At 59.0% G+C, this 8,562-nt stretch overlaps 1 long non-coding RNA gene across 1 annotated transcript in view; it reads right to left on the bottom strand.

Annotated features, from left to right (window-relative positions):
• Nucleotides 1-1,019: 1,019 nt before the first annotated feature.
• Nucleotides 1,020-8,562, bottom strand: part of LOC141573120 (uncharacterized) — a 31,678-nt gene continuing 24,135 nt past the window's right edge. The window contains exon 5 of the long non-coding RNA XR_012498682.1: nt 1,020-4,897. This is a non-coding gene — a long non-coding RNA (uncharacterized LOC141573120). The remainder of the gene's footprint in view (nt 4,898-8,562) is intronic.

Here is an 8,562-nt window from a genome sequence, read left to right as displayed (position 1 = left end):
CACCGGAGGGCTGGGGGATAAAGGTCTGAGTTGGTGAAAACATGGGTGGGGGACAAAAGGTGCGAGAATGTGGGGACATAAGTGCTCACAAGGACAGTTTACTTACAGCCCAGCTAAGGGACAGCAGCTTCCTCAGGAGGCTGAGACGGGCTGCAGAGGCACTGAGGGTCATGGGGAGGGTCCTGGCTGTGGGGACAGAGGGAGACGGGGTGGGGCAGTCCTCACAGAGCTCGGCCTGGCTTGGACTTGGGGCGCTGACGCAGCCCCCTTCCCCCATGTGAAAGCGATGGAGCTGGCCTCAGCAGGGCCCTTGTGGGACCTAACAGAACTGCTCAGCCACTCAGCCCGGCCTCTGGTCCCCCTGGCATTGGGCTCGAATTCCCCCACCTTGTCCCTCGCCCCCCCATGCCCTGACCTGGGCTCTGCGTGCGTGGGCTGTGGTGCCCTCCTCGACCCTGGGGGCCTCCCTCCAGCTTGGTGCCCCTGCAGGTCCTCCCCACTTCTGACAGCAGTCCTGGCCCCCACCTGGAGGAGGGGGCATCATTTATTCGACTGACTTTTGTTCTGCTCTGCCTGTTGGTGGTCGTCTGAATTTCCTGCCTATTCCTCCAGCACCTCCTGTTGGGACCTGCCCAGGAACTTTGGCAAATTGGTTCCAATTAGCACGACTGTAACCCCTGTGGGCACCGGGGGGCCCCCATTTCCCTATCTTACCTCACAGCCAGGTGCCTTGTTGGGCTGTGAAGGGCAGTAGGAAAAAAACGGAAGTAGCAGAAAAGAGGCAGGGAGATGGGGGATCTGCTGGCGGCTGCGAGTGCCCTGGGGTGCCGCAGCCCAGTGCCACGCTGGCAACTTGAGCAACACCGGGGATTGCAGGCAACACAGCTCTGGGCTGGAAGTCAGGGTGAAGGGGGCAGCTGCTTCCTTCAGAGCATGCGGGAGAAACAGTGCGGGCCTCCCCCAGCTTCGGGGGCTGCCGTGAGTCTGTGGGGTTCCCTGACTTCTGATTTCACCTTCACGTGGCCTCTCCCTGGGTGTCTGTCTGCAAACTTCCCCTTTTCGGAAGGACAACACCGACTCCAGCATGACCTAACCAGTTACATCTGCAACAACCTTCTGCAGATGCCGCTGCGGCTCTGGGGTAGAGAGCGTCAGCGTCTGTGCCTTGGGGGACGCACTTCAACCCCTGACAGAGGTCTGAAGTCAGCCTGCTCCCCACATTGATGACCACTCAGCGAAACACAAGACCGCAGACTGCCCCCCATTGCACCTCCCGCTGGATCTGGCCCGCTGCCGGCTCCCCTCCCTCCTGGCCAGGAAATCTCGTGTCTGCCCAGGCCTGTGTGGCACTGTCCAGCCAGGATGGGCTCAGCTTCCTCACTGCCTTCTTTCCCAGCGGGCTTCCTTCTCTCCTTGTCATAGACACAGAACATATTTACACCTTTCATGGTAACAAGACTTAATTCACAATAATGCAGACTGAAACTTGTCCAGTTTACATGGCACGATCTTCCTTTCAAATCCTCATTTAATCTTAGAAAAGTGAACAGCTGGGCAGACTGCTCTTGAAAATTACAGAAACAAAAGCGAGCCTCCTGTTGGCTTCTCAGATCCGGTGCCCCAAATTCCACCCTAAGCATCCCGTCCTCATCCTCATGGGGCCAGGGCATCTGGAGGCCTGGCCTGTCGGGCCAGTGTGTATGCACTGGCACCCGGCCGCTCTGTGCCGGAAGCTGAAGGAGCCCTAAGCCTCAGCCCTGTTCCTGGGAGCTGGCCCCTCCTTGGCGGCCTGCATCGCAGCCCACTGGATCCGCTGCGGGCGTTTCGTCCAAATCCTTGGTGCTTCTCCCTGGAGGACGCAGTCAGTGTGCCCAGCAGACCCTGTGCGGCCCTGTTTGCCCTCACCCACCAGTGGCCCTGGAGACATGGCCTGTGTGGAGCGGAACCTGGGGAGAACAGGCTGCTGGCCCCGTGGCCAGTGTTCCCACAGCCGGGACCTCAAACAACTTCAGACTGACTTCACATGCAATGCTGACCAGTAGCTACGGAGCAGGTAATTCTATCTTCCAGAGCCCCCCAAGCCTGGGACCACAGCCCCTTAGCACCCACCGCAGATCACAAGGCCGTGAGAGTAGCGCCGTGATTCAGCGGGGGAATGTGTTCTCTGGCACTGGCCGAGAGCTGGCAGAGCGTCTGCAAGGCCTGTCTGCACACGTGTGCGCGGGGGGCCAGGCTGCACCACGCTGCTGTCCTCCTGCCACTGCCGGTGACCACGACGCAGGGATCTCCGCTGAGGAGCTAAGACGAGCAGGTCGGGGTGGCAGGCGAGCCGCACACCGGGGACCTGATCCTCAAGGGCCGCAGATGAGTTGCTTTTATAGGATAAATAGCAACACCTGGGAAGTGGGAGTCGTAGAAATTCACTGTCAATTTGCCAAAGGCCGTTAGGCTTTGTCTTGTGGACTTGAAGTTAGGCCAGCAAAGCGCTCACTCTGCCTCGGCTGGTGCGGCCGCGTGTCAGCGGGTCACACACCTGGGGAGACACCTTTGGCCGGTGACTCACGCGAACGGCGCCACCCACTGAGTCACCCTGTCTGCGGCCCATGCTTGCCCAGCCTGGGAACCCACTCTCTCGAGGCCCACCCAACCTGACCCAGTGTCCCACGCGCAAAAAGCAGAGACGTTGGTGGCACCGCTGCTCGCCCTCCCTGCCGAGGGCTCCACAGGGAAACAGCCGCCGAAAGGCTACTGAGGGCAGAGAACAGAGGCGAACTTCCCAGCTGCCCCAGAGGAGGGGCCCTGCGTGGGCCCTGCGTGGGCCCGGGGACCACGGTCTGCGAGGCCACTGGCGGCGATCCCTCCCTTCGCGGCATCGCTGGAAGGGCTGACATCCCGGAGTCCGGCCGTGGCCTGAGCCAGACACGGCCGAGCGCGCGGACGCCCAGGCCACTTCCCGTCCCTCTCGGTCTGGCCCACGGCCCCTCCCGCGCCCTCCCAGCTCCCAGCCCCTGGGGCCACAGCCGGGCTGCGCGACACGGACGTGGACCTCACGTGGCCCAGACCCCAGCGCGCCTGTGCACCCAGGGCTCCCACGCAGACGGCGCCGATCCATCGCCCGGGGCGCGCGGAGCCCAGACGTTGCGGATCCACTGCCGAGGTCAGACGCGCGGACCCCTCGTAGCATCGTCCCGAGAGGCGCTGCTTTGGGGCTAACCCCGGCCTGGGAGCGCCGCGGACACCAGCCACTGGCCACCTTGCTGCCCACACGGCGCTGCCCAGACTACAGGCGAGCTCATGCCGGGCGCGGCCGCCCTGACTCCGGGCTTGGCGAGGAGGTCGCGCCTGGGGACAGGGGCCGCACGGTTGTCAGAGGACGCGGGAAACCGCAGGCCGTTGCCCCCAGCGGCCCGGAGGCCCTCGTGTGCCTGTGCAGTTCGGCCGTGAGATACCTGGGGACGAGCCATGCTGAACCCCACGCAGGGCGTGGTCCTACGCAACTTCTGGATCCCGGTGGACGGCCAGGGGGGGGTTGAAGTCCTCGGGACACTTGGAAGGCGATTGGGTTAACCTTGGAAGGCTGGCCAGTGTTTTCCCTGTAAAGGGCCTAATTCGGGGACAGCTTTGCCAAGACCGCCCCTCCCGAGCAGGTACTGGCCGCCGGTATCCAACCCAACCCTTTGTGAGATTCTTTTGAGATTCCCAGGAGTATTAAAAATTGCTGTTTAAACCGCACCTTGTTTACCTTCCTAAACGCTAAGCCTTAGATGGAAAGCACGTTTGGACACTTGCTGTTCATACGAACACAGCTAAGCTTCTTGTCTTGTTCCCAGCCTTTGAATCAACGGCTCCTTTGGAATTGCTGAGATGGGGTGTGGGGGGGTGGCGGAGGCTTGCACACCCGAGTCCTGCCGGCCTGCACCTTGACACCAGCCCTGAGCAAATGACTGCCTCCCCCTCCCTCTGCTTACTCCCCCTCCTCCCTATTCTTTTTTTGCTGGAAAGAAAGAAAGAAAGAAGCCTGTATTGTTCCCACTTGGTCCATGACTTGGGCGAGGCCCAGGCCGAGGTGAGGCCCTGGGCTGGGACGGCTGCTGGTTGGCTTGAGAACGTCACCCAGACCGCTCATCAGAGCCTGGTCTTCTTGGTGAGTCTCACCTCCTGGGTCAGGAGGGCAGAGCGATGGGCTGTGCAGGCAGGACCCGGGGCTGCAGACCAGCAGGGCCTGACTCGGGGTCTCCCAGGCCAGGGTGACCCCTGCCCCCATGAGAGCCCTGCACCTGGTGGGAGAGGTGCTGCCAGGCAGGTGTTGCGTCTCTAGGAGCTGCTTGGTGGCCTTGCTCTTCTGGGCCATCTCGTGGGAGAATTGGCTCACACCCCACACGGCCCATTGTCACAGTGAAAACAGGCCCAGAGGAAGGTGGGTGAAGAGGCCACAGATGCAGGCTGACCAGGCAGCAGACGGTGGCCTCTGGCCCTGCAGAGGATACGTCTGGGGGCTCACAGGTGGTGGCAACAAGCTGCTAACCACACAAACGTTGTCAGCTGCTCCTAGAAGCAGGGGCAGCTGAGACAACGTCCCAGAGCTGTGACTGGAGAGGAGGTTGGCAGGTTCCTTGGGTCTGTTCCTCCCAACACTGTACAAGCAGGAGACAGGCCAATGTGACTCTCACGCACTGTGGCAAGTGACTTCTGGACGCTTTTTCTCTGCCAGGTGGAACTTGAGGCCACAGCTCTTCCCTGCTGCCTGTTTCTGTAGGGCTGATGTGGCTCCCACTTGACCTTGTCTGACCTTGGTGTTCCGTTCTCGCTCCAGCCTTCACTGTCCCCAGCTGTACAGTCAGGTCAGATAATGCCCTTGCTCAGGTTCTTCTGAATTCGGTGACGGTCAGGTCCTTTCCTACACATCATAACGGAGGGCCAATTTAAAGTTAGAGACTTTATTTCACATGGAAAAAAGTTGTAAATGTCTTAGAGCTTCCTGAGAGTTGACTAAAGTTACTTGGAGAATCCAGAAGTGCAATCAGAAGTACAGCATGACCTTGATTCAAATGAGTGTCCACGGTCGGTGTTCAGTTTAATTGAATTTTATGGTTAGCTCATGATTGACTGGAAAACCCTTTTTCTTTTAAATCTTGCTTTAAAAATCTTACTAAAATTATAGCTATTGTCCTTAGTGAGTAGACAAAAGCAAAAGACCAAAAATGCCAACTTCTCTGATTGCTAGAGCAGAGCTGGGATGAAGGTGCCTGGAGGTGGTTTAGTAGGATTGTGAAGCAGGGAGCGGGAGCCGTGTTCTGGGGGCTAAACCAGCAGGGAGGGGAGCCGTGCGCAGACTCCTCAGTGCAGGAGTCAGTCAGTCAGGGCTGTACTTCCTACTTTTCCTGGACCGCAACATCCTATCAGACGACTCTGGCTCTGCCTGCAGCATCCCTCTCTCTCCTCCACCCCATCCCATGGCCCTTTGCAGGACCCTCACCTGGCCGCTCAATGCTGCTCCTCCCACATCACCTGTCTTTGTGCCCTCGTCCCTTCCAGATGGCACTCCGGGCAGCACCACCGACCCCAGGACACCTGACCTCCCAGGGCCCCTCCTGCCGTTCTCAGATGGCCACACAGCGCCACGGACATGTGACCGTGCCTTTAAGGGGGTTTGTGCCAGCAGTCAGGATGCTGGATGGGGAAGGTGCCCCAACATCGGAAGGCCCCATGTACCCTATGCCTGAACATCTAAGGGTGCAACCAAGCTAACAAATTGTACACAGTGCCTTCCCCCAAACTTGACCAACGTGCCTTCAGAACCACCTGACCTCTCCTGGGTGTTCCTTCTTGCCGAACCATGGCAGCTAGGAAGCGCCAGTGCCCAGCTCTCGGTCTGCTTTCCTCGTCCTCCCTCACTCACTCTGTCCCAGGCCATGTGCCCGGGCCAGTCACTGCCCTGGCTGTGTTTTCCCTCAGCTCCTGGGAGGAAGGCCCTTGGGACAGGTGTTCTGGGGTCAATTTAAGAGGAATTGCAAGGTCTGCAAGGGGTGTGGCTGGCTCTGGGCAGGCCTGTCCCCATAGGTGGAGCCCTCCTGCTGAGGCCAGGGTGGTCCCAGCATAGACACGCCAGGGTCCCCTGCTCTTGGTGGCAGATGAGAGTGTGGTGCCCTCAGTGTCATGGGCAGACTGAGTGTCCAGAGTGCTTGCCATGGCCCCCTGCACCCGTAGGCTCCCAGGCATAGTGAGAACTTGGGTACACCCCACAGGGTCAGGGGCTATGGTGTCCAAGCAGGATTGAGAGGTAGGGTTGCCGGCAGGCATAGAGAGGCACTTGGGGGACAGCTGGCGCTCACTTGGCGAATTCTTGCCCATCTTACTCCTCCCTCTGCCTTCCCTCTTGCAGAAAAGGCTCTTCATCCTGTCAGGTCAATGCATCAAGACATCTCTGACTCAGTTCCCCAAATGCAGTAAAACCTCTGGCAGCTGTCCTGCCTCCTGTCCACCTGTCACCGCAGCCACTTGTCACCTCAGGCCATCAGCAGACCATCACATCCACACCCCAGGCCTCGCTGGACCCACCACCTCCCAGCCACCTGCTGTCCACTCATCCCACCCAAACGCCAGTCCACTTGTCTGCAGACGGCTGCCTACAGCGCACGGCAACTCCACAGCCGGGCACCAGGTTGGAGGGAGCAGCATCTGGACGTTCGTGCAGCTGATGCCTGGAGTATGGGCTCAGTCCATCACCCATCTGCCGTGTCACAAATGAGAACTGGGCTTGAGAAGGGGGGCAGGTTCAGTTCCCAGCACCGCACAGCCCCTCCCACCGGCCTCTGCGCCTGTGGGCCCAGGGCTGGCCGGCTTAGATGCCGGCCACGAGATGATTAAACAGCAGTCTGGGAGCTCTAAGCGGGCACCCGGGATGTTTAATGGTGCTCGACAGGAAGTCCCCAATCATCTGTGAAATTGAGGCTCTATTTTGAGACAAGACTCCGAGAAGTGAGACCACCTTTCCTCCTCCTTCCCAGGGCGGGGCTCAGCCTGCCCTGATCACGGACCCTGTCCACCTGCACGGGCAGCGCTGAGGGACTGGCCACCCCTAGCTAGCCAGTAGGGATGCCACAGACATGGACCTCGAAGCTCTGCTTTGTCAGGACTGATGCTGCAGCCACGTGCCCAGGCCTGAGGGCACAAAGCCCGGGCTGCACAGCAGCAGGGGACTGCTGCATCAGGGTGCCCTCTTGGGGACCTGCCCAGTGTCCCCAGCGTTTGGGGTGCAGAAGGAACTGCGTGCTCCCCCCCATCTGTACTATACTGTCCCCTGTCCTAGAGAGGAGTTGAGAGGCCCGAGTGCAGCAGGTGCAGAGCGAGACCTGAATGTGGAAGGTGAGGAGAGGGAGCAGGAAGAGAAGAAAGAGCAGGAGAAGCCTTGTGCGCTGGAGGGGTGGGGCAGAGTCCTTACCCAAGACACAAAAACTAACAGTAAAGAAAAGGTCTCTTTGGGCAGACTGGTGGCTCAGTTGGTTAGAAGGCGATCTCTGGGCAACGGGGCTGCCGCTTCAATTCCCACACGGGCCAGCGAGCTGCACCCTCCACAACTAGAATGAAGTCAATGAGCTGCCCCTGATGGCTCGGTTGGTTGGAGCGCGTCCTCTCAACCACAAGGTTGCTGTTTCGACTCCCGCAAGGGATGGTGGGCTGCGCCCCCTGCAACTAACGGCAACTGGACCTGGAGCTGAGCTGCGCCCTCCACAACTATGATCGAAAGGACAACAACTTGACTTGGAAAAGTCCCGGAAGTACACACTGTTCCCCAATAAAGTCCTGTTCCCCTTCCCCAAATAAAAAATCTTAGAAAAGAAAAGGTTGCTTTGATCTGAGGCCACTAAAATTAAGAACTTTTGTCCATCAAAAGACACCATTCAGAAAGAGAGGAGCCAGAGGCTCAGAGGAGATTTGCAGTCATGGAGCCAACAAATATCAGAGGTCGAGAACTCTCACAAATAACAAGGAAATGCTAACAGTCCCGCTTTACAATGGCCAGAAGACTCGAACGGCATGCCACAAGCACAGACATCCCAACGTCAGATCTGTGTCTGAAAAGGCGCTCAGCCTCGTCATTCAGGAAAAAACACAACGGATGTCACAGCGCCCAGCTCCAGAACACCTGACGTCAAAAGGATTGGTAACACCAAGTGTTGGGGCTGTGAAGGCCAGCGGCCCCTGGTCCCGGGCGGAAGGGCACAGAGGCTTCACAAGGATGAGGGCACCGCCTTCTGGGGGTGCCAAGCAGCGGAGGACGGCGTCCTGTCGGTGTGGGTTCTTGGCCATGGGAAGGCTTCCTGGAAACAGGCAGGAGTTAGTCATTCCAGCTAGCTGTCTGCAGCGTGGTGTGACACCTGACAGAGGCGTTCCTTATTTCAGAAACCCACTTGCCACAGGCTCGCGCTTCGACTACTGTGATTCCCTCATAATTAAATTAGGTTTGACTCAGAGAGAACACGCAATTTTGAGCACCCCCAAGAATGACCCACCAGAGCCCTGTCTGGATTCTGCACTGTGAGAGCCTGTCCCCCCCATGAT

Source organism: Rhinolophus sinicus, linkage group LG09 (assembly GCF_036562045.2).
Source record: "Rhinolophus sinicus isolate RSC01 linkage group LG09, ASM3656204v1, whole genome shotgun sequence".
Lineage (NCBI taxonomy): Eukaryota > Metazoa > Chordata > Mammalia > Chiroptera > Rhinolophidae > Rhinolophus > Rhinolophus sinicus.
This window is presented reverse-complemented; position numbering and strand designations above follow the sequence as displayed.